We start from the raw sequence: 15536 nt of genomic DNA on the forward strand, positions 1-15536 counted from the left end.
CCTGCACTGTTGGTGGGAATGTAGACTGGTGCAACCATTGTGGAGGTCAGAAAACTGGGACTGGAAGCCCCATTTAACCCAGCTATACCATTTCTAGGCATATTTCCAGAAGAACTGAAAGCATCATACAACAGTGATATATGTGCACCCATGTTTATAGCAGCACAATTTGTAATAGCCAGATCATGAAAACAACCTAAGTGTCCATCAACTGAAGAATGTATAAAAAAGTTGTTGTATTTTTATACAATGGAGTACTACTCAGCTATAAAGAATGATCAGATTTAGATTTAATAAATATTAATATATATTCATAAATAAATGGATGCAGCTTGAGACTATACTCATAAGTGAAATAAATCAAACTCACATGTATAAATACCAAATAGTTTCCTAGTGTAAGAAATGATAAGAATACATAAAAATATGTGGTAATCATGATTCCCAATCATATTGGTTTGAAGCCATATAATGTCTTCACTCATTAACCTCAATGGTTTTAACCTGGGTTGTTTGATTTAATATCTATGATAGTACAAATAGCTATTTTGAAGAAAACAACACAACATAAAAGATAGTGCTGATTTAATATCGTCTTGCTTTGAAGTCCCATCAAGCTGTAGTACATCTGTATTCACTGGTTTTAACATGTTGTATCTTACTATATTTCACTATATGCTATAGTATAAACAAAATACTTTATAGGCAAAGAGATAATAAAGAAACTGTTGTTTATTTTCTATTAGCTGGTTCTAAATATCCTGTAATTCTTGCATTCTCTTGAATGGTTCACACTGTCTTGATATGCTTGATGTTATAGCATATGAAGTTGCACTCAAATAATTCAAGGAAAGAGGCACTATGGCGACTACTATTATGTTAGAATATGTGGTGGTGAAACACAATGATGTTTGAATGGTTCAGTTCTGCCTTGTGTTGTTCTGTTACAATGTCTTCTCTTATCTCAATCCCTCCCCTTTTTAAAATTAATCTACTTTCTTTCATTTTTTTAATCAAGGTAAAACTAAATTAAAAATAGCGGGACATATTATAGTAACTTTCTTGGTTTTCCTGTTAACCTGATTTGAACCCCAGTATTGCTCTCCCCATCTTGTTCCATCTGATTATTCTATATTCTGTTTTGTTTGATAGTGTCAAGTTTGAGGGTATAGGCAACCACTTTGAAGGCAATAAGATATACTATGATGCCCATTATGGTTTGACTATCATCCTTTTTTTGAAGTCCTGCAAGGTCTTTACCGTAGGTTTTATTGGTCTTGCTCTGTACTGTTTTGATCAATTCTATCATAGCTGGTGATACAGACAACTCAATTTAAAAATAGCAAGAGGCACAATGGTAACCACTTTTGATCACCTGGCATTCTATTTTTACATCATATTCTATGCCCACCATTCTGTTCTGACTCTGTTTTGCTTAGTCACATTTGGTTTTATTCTCTTCAAAAAAAAGTAATAAGAATCGTGAGAGTAATAAAACACAAACAGTCTAATTATTATTGTAAAAAAAGAGAGAAAAGGAAGGTGGACTAAGGGATATAACTGCAGGTACATTCGAGTGTGTAAGATGGAAATCTTTATTACTGAGCTTTTGTTGGATCAATGAATGGAACTGTCTCCAATTTCACTGTATGAATGTCCACCTTATATGCTTTAATTTTGTAACTTGGACAACTGTTTCTGGGAAGATAATATGTAACCTATTAACTGGTGATTTTTTACTGTATTTTTTTCTTGAAATACTGTATTATTTGTACCCTTTTACTGCTTTGTTTTTTTACTGCTTTAAATAAAAGAAAGAAGTATTCTGTTCATGATATATGTAGCCAGACTTGACATCCCATCGCCATATTTTCCTCTTAATAGCAAAAGTAAACAATAATGTTTTAGCCAACATTTTGCTAAAATCTCTACAAGGATTTATTTTTAAAATATTGAGAAATAGTATACACAATGTACAAACATATATAATCTCTAAAGAGATGAATAGCAGCGATAAAGCATCAGCTATGTACCTACCACCAGGGAAAGACAGAGAACAGCAAAAACAATTTTTATGGCCCATCCACTGGAGACCTCTTTTTTCTTCTCACAGAATTAGCCACGATGCTGATACTTGTACAAACTACTTAAGGTTTCTCTGTTCTTCATCATCTGTACCAACTTCTCAGACCAAATTAAAGCATGATGTTTATCGTTTCATACTTTAGACACCATAACTGGGAAATGTATTGTTATTTATCCTCTGCAACACATATTTTTCACTCAATATTACATTTCTGAGAGAATCAATGCTATGAATGCATGAAGTTGTCTTTCATTCATTTTTTTTTCTATTTTACTGACTATTCCAAAATTATTTATCTATTTTAGATGGAAACGCATTCTTACTACATTTATATTTGGCTATTAAGATGTTGCCCCCTTTTATATTTTGGTAGCTGCTTCCAGGAAACTGATCCTTTTAAGGTTGTCCATGTATTGGTAGCAGTTTCTGAACCTCACTGTGTTTTGAGATCACTTGGAAAGCTTCTAAGGCTTTGAGCACCCAGGTTGCACCCCATACTAATTAAATCAGAACTGCTGAGGTGGAGCCTGGTCTTAATACTTACTTTAAAAAGTTGAAGATCATCAGTTGATTGCAGTGTATGCCACTGAACCAAGAACTGTTTCGGCTCTGGTAAGTAATAGTAAAATTGCTTGCCGAGCAGTTTACTTCCATCTTACCTTCTCTGGATTCAGTGGATGAATAATTCTGTTGTTCTATATCTCGACCACCTCTTGATGTTATCTTACTTAAAGAATGTGCTGGAGGGTTAGAGAGCATTTACATGGGGCTTTAGTTCATATTCCTTTTATTGTTAGTGAGTAAGAATATTTTTCAATTTTTACATCTGTAAAACACTTTTTCATTATTTCTACCCAAATTTTTATGAATTCATTATTTTTTATTTAAATTTATTAATAGGCTATACTTGTACACACACATACACACACACACACATATATATATATATATATATATATATATATATATATATAATCTTGAAAACCCAAAGTTATACATTTTTATCTTTATTTGAGTTCTTTCTTCCTGAATTGCCCTGAATCACAGTGTTAGACTTTATTAATTTTGTGGAAATGATGTTATCAACTTTCTATTTATGTGAAAAAATGTCATATAGAAGTAACCAAAAGAAAAAAGGAATGTTAATTATTTTTCTCTCGTGGCTGAAACAAAATGCCTGACACCCATAATTAAGGAAGGAAAGGTTTATTTGGTTCACATTTTGTGTAGGGTTAGTCTACAATCAGTTGTCTCCAAGACAGGGTGGCATGGCACAGGTCAACAGTTCAAGGCAGCAAAAGATGGCAAAAGCAGCATCTTTTAGAGCAAAGTGTAGGGGAGAGTAAGCACCTTATATTATATGCCAGCTCTTGCCCACACCACCTCTGTGTCCCCTTTTGCACAGGATGAGAATGTTTACAAAGGAAGGACCCTGGCTCCCTGCTGAGTTACTTAGTTAAACCTCTAAACTTCTTAAATTGACACAATGTATCAACCAGTTTAACTTTTGCTTGTGGCTTCAGAAATTTCAGTCAGTGTTTAGCTGGAGCCATTGCTTTTAGGCCTGTGTCAAGGAAGAAATATCACAGTAGAATGTGTGGCAAAGAATGCTCACCTCCTGGAGGCTTGGAAACGGAGACAAAAGGAAAGAATCAGAAAGAAAAGGGTGAGGCACAAAATAGACCTCTCAAAGCCATTCTTCCAGCGACCTGTTTCAGTTAGGTTCCACCATCTGGTAAGAGTTCATTCAGACAATAAAGTCATCAATCAATTAATCTATTCGATGGCTTCAGAGTCCTCATGATCTAATCACTACCTCAAAGCTGATCAGTTAGCAATGGTACTTTCAATGCAATGAACTTTTGGGGGTCTATTTTGGGTCCTAATTATAACAGAAAGCACTTATTGTACTGTTTTTCTTCATCTCAATGTAGTATAAATTGTTATTTTTAGTTGAGCTCTCTGTGAATTCTTTGAATAAGTCCTCTGTATTCAAAGTAAAGCATTTCAATACACACGTATCTGAATTTTCAAATACTCTTATTTCTTTTTATTACTCTGTTTTTTCTAGTTTATATCTGTCATTTCCATCTATCTTCTGAAATAATATTTGTCTATGATTTTATGTGTTTGTGTGTTGCTTTTGTTCAGGTCTACTATAATGTGAATTTTATTTTTAACTCCAGAAACTATATTTATATTTAAAAAGAAATCATTTATTTTTCCATTTGAGACAGTTTGGTTTTAAGGCAGTAAAGCCGAACAATTCAGTCTGCATTATGAGATAAATTCTGATTCAGAGATATAAATCTTATTTTCCTAGCTGGTAGGCAGTTCATCTTAAGTGAATAACATACTAGCCACACGTCTGTGTGTACGAGTGCAGGTCCTGATAAGCAAGTGAGACAAATTAGTGAAATTCTTCCCAAGTCTTTTTGACTTTTTGAAGTCTTTTTGAAAAACAATATATTTATTTACCAACAAGCAAGCAAACAAACATACAGCCTGCTATGTTTTATGGAGTGACAGTAATCAAAACTAAGAGAGGATTCTAACCTGATTCTAACCTTGTCTCTGCCAGTTACTATCCATGTAAACTTGGGAATCTGACTTTATTTCTGTGCCTCAGTTTTCTCATCTGCAGAGCATGTCAAATAATAAAATCAGGCTCAGAGGCTTGCTAGAGGTGTTAAAGGAGCTCACATTTGAAGAGCATCCACAGTGTGCTTGGATGTAGGACGCAATAGCACCGGTTTGTTTACAAACTAAAATAAATGGAATATTTGTTTTCTAGCTCCCTTAGCTCCTTTCCTGGTCAAGCCAATTCTCCCTCTCAAATCCTAACTGAAATGCAATTTCAAATGTATACATTTTATTTACACGTCAAGTCTACAGGCAAATATCTACTATGGACTTTTATTTTCGTGTCATGATGACTTATTCTGTGACTTTTTGTCTTCTAATATTTCAGAGGTTAAAAATGTTTGGACTTATGTGATGCTTTTTTCTCACCTTTATAAATTTGCTTCAAAATCCCTGACTTGAAGTTATACTACAAAGCAATGTCAGTAAAATCAACATGGTACTGGAAGAAAAACAGAGCCAAAGATCAATGGAATAGATTAGAAGATACAACCACAACTACAAACACACTGAAACACCTTATCTTTGATAAAGGGGCCAAACAGGTTCACTGGAAGAACAATAGTATCTTTAATAAATGGTGTTGGAAAAACTGGCTCTCCATATGCAGAAAACTAAAACTAGACCCATGCCTATCACCATGCACTAAATTAAAATTTAAATAAATCAAAGATCTGAATATTAAAACAGAAACGCTAAATCTATTGGATGACAAATTGGGTAAAAACCTTGAAGACACAGGAGTAGGTAGTGAATTCCTAGACACAACTCAAACCGCATGGGAAATACTTCCCAGAATCAATAACTTGGACAATGTCTTATAAAAAAGTTTCTGCATGTCAAAAGAAATCTCCAGCATAGTGAAAAGAAAACCCACAAATTTGGAAAAAAATCTTAGTGAACTATCCCTCAGACAAAGACTTCTGTCTAAAACATACAAAGTATTAACAAAATCAGACCCCCAAAATTCAAAGTTCCAATCCAAAAATGGGCATCTGAGATGATTACATAATTCTCAGTGCAGAAATACAAATGGCAAATAAATACATGAAAAAATGTTCATCATCATTACTCATTAGAGAAATGCAAATTAAAACCACACTGAGATTCCATCTCACTCCTGAAAGAATGGTCAGGATCAAGAAAACTAACAACAACAAATGCTGGAGAGGATGGGGGGAAAAGGGAACTCTCCTGCACTGTTAGTGGGAGTGTAGACTGGTGCAACCATTGTGAAGGTCAGTCTGGAGATTTCTCAAAAAACTGGGATTGGAAGTCCCTTTTGTTCCAGCTATTCCACTTCTAGACATTCCCAGAAGAGCTGAAAGCATCATACCACAGTGATATATGTGCACCCATGTTTGTAGCAGCACAATTTGTAATAGCCAGATCTGGAAACAACCCAAGTGTCCATCAACTGAGGAATGGATAAAAAAAAGTTGTGGTATTTTTATTAAATGGAGTACTACTCAGCTCTAAAGAATGATCAGATTGAGATATTTATAAATAAATGGGTACAGCTTGAAACCATACTCATAACTGGAATAAATCAAAACCACATGTATAAAAACTGAATAGTTTCTCTAGTAAGAGAAATGGTAAGAATACATAAAAATATGTGGTAATCATGATTCCCCATTTTATTGCTTTGAAGCCTTATAATGTTTTCACTCATTAATTGGAATGGTTTTATTCTGGATTGTTTGATTTTATTGTCTGTGAAAATATAAATAGCTATTTTGAAGAAAACAAGACACCATAATAGCTAGTGCAGATTTAGTATCATCTTGTTTTGAAGTCCCATTAAGCTGTTGTTCTGTCTGCATTGGTTTTATCATATTGTATCTTATTGTATTTTATTATATGTAACTGTACAAACAAAAATTTTTATAGGCAAAGAGACAATATAGAAACCATTGTTTGTTTTCTCTTAGCTGGTTCTAAATACCCTGTAATACTTTCATTCTCTTGAATGGTTTCACACTGTCTCAATATGTTTGATGCGGTAGTATATGAAGTTATACTCAAATATTTCAAGGAAAGAGACACTATAGTAGCTACTATTATGTCAGGTTATCTGGTTGTGAAACACTATGTTGCTTAAATTGTTCTGTTCTGACCTGTGTTACATTGTTATGCTCTCTTTTATCTCAGTCTTCTCTTTTTTCTTTTTTAAAATTAATTTACTTTTTTATTATTTTTAATTAATGGAAAAATAAATTTCAAATAGCAGGATATATCATAGTAATTTTTGTTTTCCTATTAACTTGTTTTGAAGCCCTGTATTCCTCTCACCATCTTGTTCTGATTGATTTTACTCTATTCTATTTTGATTGATAGTATCAAGTTTGAGGGTATTTGCAACTACTTTGAAGGCAATAAGATTCACTATGATGCCCATTATGGTTTTACTGTTATCTTCTTTTGAAGTCCTGTAAAGTCTCCAATGTTTAGCATTTATTTTTTTTTCTGTACTGTTTTTTTCAATTTTATATACCTGATTATATAGGCAACTCTTTTTAAGATAGCAAGAGGTATTATGGTAACCATTGTTGATCACTTTGTATTCTGTTTTTACGTCATGTATCCTTTTGTTTTGACTGACTCTGTTTTGTTTTGTCACATTTGGTTTTATTCTCTTCAAAAAAAGCAATAAGAACTGTGGGAGTAATAAAACCCAAAATGTGTAATTGTCATTGTAAAAGAGAGAAAAAGAAAGTGCTCTAAAGGATATAACTGCATGTATATTTAAGTGTGTAAGACAGGTAGCCCTATTACCGAGATTTATTGGATCACTGAACACAACTATTTGCAGTCTCACTGTTTGAATGTCCACTCTATATGCTTTAATTTTGTAACTTGAACAATTATTTCTAAGATGACAATATGTAATCTATTAACTATTGATTTCTTATGTTTTTTTTGAAATTACTTGTACTTTTACTGTTTTGTTTTTTTCTCTTTAAATAAAAAATATTAAAAAATTAAAAAGTAAAGAAAAAATTGCTAATGATGGTATTAATTTTGGATGATTTTTCTCCTGTATTTTTTCTCAAATATTTTTCCCTCATAGACAAAATAAAAGTTTTCTGATCATGTTTGCACTTCTTAAGTGTTCACAGTAAACCACTCATGCAGAAGAGAAATAGTTTAGGGAAGATCTTAGACATTTTCACTTAGCCTGCCTCTTAAACCCAATTCCACTTTATTTCACTTCAAATTTGGGGAAAAATCATGAAATGTGTTAAAATGATTCATTCAGTCTTCTCTGATTAAACAGTAGAGAAACTGCTTATTGATTTTAAAAGTTCATTTCTGGCATAAAATCTGTGTGAAATAACTGCCATATGAACAAAGCATAAATATTGCACAAATTTTGCGCCTAAATTATTTACAGTTATGCATTATTAATTTTTTGTGTGGTACTAAAGATTGAATCCGGCATCTACCACATGTTAGGCAAGCAAACTACCCCTGAGTTATATTCTTGCATTTTTATTATCAATATTTTTATATCAGTTTCTCTAAAGAAATGGCCGAGTCATCTAATGATACTATCAGGAGTGATTGGATCTGGGTATCAATTACAAATGTGGAGCTGGAGCAAGGATAGTCCAGAAAGTAAAGGGTGACCAAGATGAACCATGTGAATGAGCTGCTCCAGTTCTTAGAACACCTAAACAGTTTGCTAGGCAGGTGGGTGTCACGTGACATAAACCTGCCAAGTGTATAAGTAAATGTGCTGCATAGTGAACAGCTCCTTTCCCCTCATCTGGAGAGAGAGCTCCACCTGACCTCGGATTTCTGTATTCTGACTCTTATCTTTATTTCTCCATCCTCTTACCATCCCTCCTTCAGGAAGACATGACAATTTAGAGTTATGTATTATTTTTTGTGAGATACTAGGGATTGAACCCAGTGTTTACCACACGGTAGGTAAGCACCCTGTCATTGAACTATATATCAGAGTTTGAACTTGTAATCTTGTCCTTGCCAGGAGGCAGGCACTTATGCTCCTTAGCTAAATCCCCTGCCCCCTGCATATATTAATATCGATAGTTATATGTCAGTTTCTCTCTAAAAATGGCTAGATCATCTAATGATATGTAAGGATAAAATGTTTCAATTAGTAAATATGGAAAAGAAAATCTTTAATTCATAATTAAAGGTCACATTTAATGTTGAATATGTACAATTTTGTTTTCAACCAAGACAGTATCTCTTTTTATCAGATGACATATTCCCTAAATAGCATGACAGTGGACTTTCTGACTCCTTTTATTTTGTTCTTATAAATCACATCTTTATAAGTTCAACCTAATATATCTCTACATATATATCATCCCCAAAATAGAAATAAGCCAAATAAAAAATATCTTGCCAGTTTAGACATTTGGAGACAGAATCATGAGTAAGATATAATTATCTCCCATTGTGCTTTATGAATTAAATTTTTTTCAGTTCATATATATGAGTTTTTATATGAAACTCAAAAAAATCTACTAAGTCATGAAGGTCAGTGAAACAAATAGAGTTATTTAGAATAAAAGTAAAACTATTTCACAAAGGGAAATAATTAAATCTTTTTGTTATATGGAAATAATTGCAGAAAAGATTATTTTGAAAATGGAAAAAAAAGAGAAGGGTTTTATTCTTCTAGGTCTTACATGTATAGTATGACATCAAATCTTTAATAAATGTTCCACGACAGTACACTTTAATCTGTAGTTTCAATTTTAGTTTTTCCCATGGCCTTGAAAAAATTTTTTTCTGTATCAGATTTTAAAAGGGTGTATCATAATAGCAAAGAGCCCAGCATCTGACAGAAAAGCAAGAGCACATTTCCTTGCCTAACCATTCACTAACTGAAATAGTAACCAACACAAATAGTAAACTATGTAAGTCTGCTTGGGATCCCCATCAGAAAAACCTCTGGTCAGACTGGGCAAGGACTGATTCTTTGTCTGAAGACTCACTTTGCACTCCGAATACCATTTGCCTTTAGTTACCATTTTCAAGGAAGTAATATTCTTTAGACTCTAAAATATTAAAAATCATCATTAACTTTTTGCCTTGTGAATTACAGAATTTGTTCCATTACAGAAACATAGCTTTTATTTTAAGTGTTCCAGGAGCTAAACATAGTGACATTAATGAGGCTCCTTGTGGCCTCTTAATTTTAGAAACAAGTGATGTTCTTATTGCCCCAAATAAGCGTTCACCATAGTCACATAAATCTCAACCTTCTTAACACACATCTGTAGGTCCTTGAAATCAAACATGTCCTCAAGTCAGTGTCCTCAGTGGATTGCTGAGAAGACTGAGTACATTGGATTAGCTTCCAGGAAGTAAAAGACATTCATTATACTTTTCAAAATCACCACACTTGAAAACCTTTTTCTCATGAAGTATAGTAATACATATCATTTTCTTTTTTATCTGAAGATTTATGATTTAAATGGTTAAGACAAACGAATTTCTGCACACCTAATGGTTAGATTTTTCATTTTTTATGTTTTTTGAGTAAAACACAATATCTGAGAGCTAGTTTTTAAGGTATTATTTCTATGTAGTCATACACCAGGTGTTCCTTTTCCCACTTTTATGCTTGTGTCCCTTTTCACTTTTCTGTGGACTTTCCTGATGGTCTTCAAGTTTCTTGTCTTCTCAGCCTCTTCATAGACTCCAGCCACTTCTGTTCCCTGCCAACACATCTAGGGATCCACACTGATACTATTTCCTCTCTACTCTTTACCCATAATAGAAACCCAAGCACTTCACTGCAGCTGATTCTACTAAATCCAGGGGAGAAACAATTGAATTTTAAGATACAAATATTGTCTACAAAATTATCTAAGGCAAAAAAATTATAGTTGGTGCAGTATTTGAATACAAGGAACTTTTTGGTGGCCTTGGATTGCGTCATGGGAATCACATTATCTGAATAAGAGAGTCCATGCTCAAAGTTCAGCTGTGAAATAGTACTTTACAAGGTGCTAATGGAAAATGAGTCACTTTAGTTACTCATCTGCACTCATTATTTTTGATGTTTTTTACTACCATGATTGTTAGTGCTTTCATCTAGGATTCAATAAGAAAGGAGCATCAGACTTCAGACTTTGTAAAAACAACCTTTATGACAAGATAAAGAGTTAGGGAGTTTGCTGAAAGAACTGTCCCCTGGTTCTATTATGATCCCTGAATGGTACACATAAATAATAAAAATATAAATATTATCTCCAATATCCTGCTTACCATGGTCAAATTAGAATATTTCTAATCCTTTAAACAAAAAATTAACAATTAATGATTTTAAATCATCACAGGGAATATCTTCTTTTCAGATGCCCTTTATATTTTTGTAGTTATTTTTAGGAGAACAATATTTAAGCTACAGTTTATAAACCTAAAAATTAACAAATTTAAAGTGAACAAGGCAATATACTTTTATATTTATACTCATGTTGTATATTCACCTTGTGTATAATACATTCACATAGTTGTGTTATCATCATCTCTATTTAGACTCAAAGCCTTTTTCATCACTCCAAATCAAACTGCTAACATAATAAGCGGTTCCTTCCAATTTTCTCTGGCTTTAGCATACAGCAACAATCACTTTTGTTTCTATGGATTTAGTGATTCTGGGTATTTATTAGAAAGGGATCATGCCACGTATGACCTGTTGTTTTTGGCTTCTCTTACTTTTCAAAAATTTTCAAGTTCATCCACATGGTAACAAATATTCTTCATTCTTTTTTATAAATGAATAACATTTTCTTCCATGGACATACTACATATTTGTATCTTTCTGATATTCTAAATTGAGGGAGAAACAACCTGAAACTTTAAACAAATTTGGAGGTTCATGTAACAACTACCTTATGTGAACATCAAACATCTTTGACAGCTCTGAGTGGCTCTGATTTGGTTGCATGAAATGCAAGTAAACTATTTGAATTTCTTGTGTTGTAAATAAATTTGTTTCAGCTCCAATAGGATATGCCAGTAGCCATGAAATCAGTGTTTTCGATAATAGCAATGTCCTAAACAAATATATACAGTATTTCTTCAATTGTCTATAAGTGTAATTAGGAAAACTGAATGAAATCATTATTGCCTCTCTAGTAAAAGGCCTTAGAAAACATTCTAAAGAACAATATAACTAAATGCATCTTAGCTTCAAATCATTTCTGAAATTCTTTACATAAGTTGGTTAGAAAATGGCACATTAACATTTGAAAAGGTGTAATTTTGGTTGGGTGTGGTGGAGCCAGAGTTAACACAAGTTTTAGAGGATCATATGTTTGACGCCAACCTGACCAACTTAGTGAAACCCAACTTCCATATAAAAAATAAAAGGAAGGCAGATATATCTCAGGGGTAGATTACCCCCAGATTCAACTCTAGGACAGCAAAGCTAAAAGATATATAATAGACAGACTAAAAAAATCTATATAATACCATTCATTCTGTATAAAATTAATTTTCTTATGGCTATCGGAGACAGTAGATTCCCAGATTTAAAATTTTGACAGAAATGAATCCAAGGAGCTGAGGCTGTGGGAGTTGAGTCCCAGCACATCAGCACAGGCCCAGAGAGAGCTTAAGATAATCACTCCCAGCGGTTAAGTGCCCAACCAGCTTCCAACCACACTGGACTAGGCTTCGCAGGTTTCCTGGGCCTAATTGGGCCACATCCAGTGACCTTCTCTCAATCCTAGGAGCTGAGGCCATACGAGGTGAATTCTAGAGCAATGGTGGGGGGCCTGGGGTGAGTTTAAGATCATCACTCCCAGCAGCTAAATTCCCACCCAGGATCCTGGAACACTGGAGGTGGCATGGGAGGTCCTGCTGGCCTAACTGGCCCACGTTCAACAACCTCCATTCAGTGCCAGGAGCCAAGAGCATAGGAGGGCATCTCCAACACGCCTAGGGAAGCTTTGGATCATCACTCAAAACATGGGAATATAGGAAAATGACAAGACAAAAGACAAAATGAAACCTCAAAGCTCCATCCCATCCAAAGAAAGCCTAGGAGCCATGTACATGGAAAAAAAATAAAAGTCACACACCTGAAATACCTGAGAAAATGACAACTGAAATAAAGAAACAACTCTGGGAAGCTTTAAAGGAATTCAAATTAGAAATAATCTCCCAGGTAAAAAAAGAAATGATAAAAGTAATGAAAGAAATGCTGAACATACCTAAAGAAGACACAGTTAAAAAACTGGAAGAACAATGCAAAAAGATAGAATCCCTGGATGAACAATGTAAGAAAAACCGAATGCATGAAGCAGATTCAAAGAGATACACAGGAAATCAAAAATTCCATTGAAAGTTGTCAAAAGCGTCTCAACAAAAAGGAATACAGAATTTCAGACCTCAAAGACAAGATTGAAGCTAGTGAACAGGAAAGAAAAGATCTTTTAAAAATAACAAGGAATCAAGAAATAACAATTCAATAGCTGAAAGATGATGCAAAGAAAAACAATGTAAGATTGATAGAGATAAATGAAAAAGAAGGGGACAACACAAATGATATCAAGAGGCTATTTACAGAAGTAATAGCTGAAAATTTCCCAAACATGAGAAAGGAAACTGACATATGGATTAATGAAGCATATGGGACCCCAAATAGCCATAATCAAAATAAAACTACATGTAGACATATAATAATCACCATCCCAGAAATTCAACATAAGGTCAGAGTATTAAAAACTGTTAGTGAGAAAAGGCAGATTACCTATAAAGGAAAATCTATCAGAATCACTATCAAACAATGAAGTCAGGAATAGTATGGAGTGAAGTATTTCAGATCCTAAATGAAAATGACTTACAACCTAGACTGATGTACCCTGAAAAACTGTCCTTCAAAATGTATGAAATAAGATAAGATAAATAAATAAATAAGAAATAAGATACTTTCATGACAAAGAACGGCTGAAGAACTTCATGATCACTAAATCAACCCTGCAAAGAATACTGAAAAACATTCTAGTTACATAAAAGCTACTCAGCAAGGCAGACAATTAAACAGAAAGGAAAGGTAAATATACATCAGCAGAAAGATAACATGTCAACAATAAACCAAGATAAAACAGTTATAAAAATTAATGTAAATGGTCTCAGTTCAACATTTAGGAGAAAGAGACTGGCAGAATGGATCAAGAAGCAACATCCAACCATATGCTGTCTACAAGAAACCCATCTCACCCAAGAGGACACTCATAGACTGAAAATCAAAGGATGGACAACAAAACTTCATGCAACAGCAACCCCCCCCAAAAAAAACCAAAACAAAAAAAAAAAACCAAACAAAAAAAAAACAGGGGGAGATATTCTGTTTGCAGAAAATGTAAACTTCAAAGCAAGGTGATCCAAAGAGATAAAGGTCACTGCATACTAGTTAGAGGAAAACTTCAAGAGGAAGAGATAATAATCTTAAATATATATCCACCAAATTCCAAAGTACCCAGCTATTCAAAGCAAGTATTCACAGAAATGAAAAATCAAATTAGCAATAACACAATTATAACAGGAGAACTTAACACACCATTGACACCAAGGGACAGATCAACCAGACAAGAAAATCAGCAAAGAAATAACAGAACTGAATCCCACCTGTGAACAAATGGACTTGATAGACATATACAGAGTTTTCCATCCAACAACATCAGAATATACATTATTTTCAGCAGTACATGAGACATTGTCTAAGCAGACCATATACTAGCCCACAGAACATATTTAAGTAAATGCAAAAGAATTGAAATTATCACATGCATTGTTATTGGATCATAACACCATGAAACTAGAAATTAATGATAAAAGAAACTGCAAAAATGCAACAAACACATGGAAATTGAATAATACACTCTTGTGCAAACAGTGGGTCACAGAGGAAATTAAAGAAGAAATTAAACAATACCTAAAAGCAAACAAAAATACAAATACAACTTGCTGGAACCTGTGAGATGCAATGAAAGTGGTCCTCAAAAGGAAAATTTGTTGCACTGAGTTCCCACATCAGGAAAACAGAACGAACACAAATAAACAACCTAATGCTACATATCAAATGTCTAGAAAAAAAGAGCAAGTCAAGCCTAAAACCAAAACAAGGGAGGAAATTATAAAAATCAGAGCAGAAATTAATGCAAAGAAAACAATCCAATGAATCAAAGAGTTGATTGTTTGAAAGAATAAATACAATTGAATAGCCCCTAGCCAACCTTATTTTAAAAAGGAAAGAAAAAACTCAAATTCATGCAATAAGGAATGAAAAAAGTGAAATCACTACAGGCTCTGTGTAAATACAGAAGATCATCAATATCTATTTCAAAAACCTCTACTCTCATAGGTTTAATAACACAGAAGAAATGGACAGATTCCTAGAAATATATAAACTACCAAATCAGGACCAACAAGATGAAAAACTGCTGAATAACTCAGTTTCTATTAATCGAGTTGAAAATGTAATTAAGTCCTTACCGATAAAGAAGAGCCCAGGTCCAGACCGATTCACTGTGGAATTCTACAAGAAATACAAAGAAGACTTAATGAGGACACTCCTCAAACTCTTCAATGAAATTGAAAGGGAAGCAATTCTTCCTAAGTCATTCCTGGAAGCAAATATGACTCTAAAACCTGAGAAAGACTCAACTACAAAATAGAACTATAGGCCAATCTCCCTACTGAACATAGATGCAAAAATTCTCAATAAAATATTGGCAAACAGGATGCAGCAAATCATCAAGAGGATTATATACCACAACCAAGTGTGATTCATCCCAGGCATGCAGGGATT

Source organism: Cavia porcellus, unplaced genomic scaffold (assembly GCF_034190915.1).
Source record: "Cavia porcellus strain 051 isolate PalLab524CR breed Dunkin Hartley unplaced genomic scaffold, mCavPor4.1 scaffold_20, whole genome shotgun sequence".
NCBI lineage: Eukaryota > Metazoa > Chordata > Mammalia > Rodentia > Caviidae > Cavia > Cavia porcellus.